Here is a 550-nt window from a genome sequence, read left to right as displayed (position 1 = left end):
AATTATACCGACCAGGAAATCTGGTGTCTTAGTTTCCCAAAACAGTAGTTTCTGAGCCCTGGGATACTAGCCAAGATATCAGCAGCCATGTTGACAATAGATAAAAGTAACACAAGTAAAGTTGCCACAAAGAACAGTACAATCCTCATATATGGATACCAGGCACTAATATACAGGGGAAGACATGTATGAATCAATAATTCATATTTACATATTTCAAAAAAAAAACTGGAATTATTTGACAATATCACTGTGGGGTATGTTTACAATTCCGAAAAAATCAGCTCAAAATTTGATGTAATATAGAGATTCAAAAAGAAAATTCAAATGTGAATAGTGGCAGCTTTGGGTGAATAGTACATTAACAATATTTCCATCCGATTTTGTCTTTTTTTGTTCCTATTAATGTAGGTCGAATTAGGAGCTAAAACTTTTTGAGATGTACATAAACCATTTATATCTGCATAATTTGTTTGACAATGTTTGAAAATATTTTTTTTCAAAATAATCGATCTCATTTATCACACCTAATGTGAGATCTCACACAGCT

The sequence above is a fragment of the Triticum dicoccoides genome, chromosome 3B (genome assembly GCF_002162155.2).
Source record: "Triticum dicoccoides isolate Atlit2015 ecotype Zavitan chromosome 3B, WEW_v2.0, whole genome shotgun sequence".
In the NCBI taxonomy this organism is placed as follows: domain Eukaryota; kingdom Viridiplantae; phylum Streptophyta; class Magnoliopsida; order Poales; family Poaceae; genus Triticum; species Triticum dicoccoides.
This window is presented reverse-complemented; position numbering follows the sequence as displayed.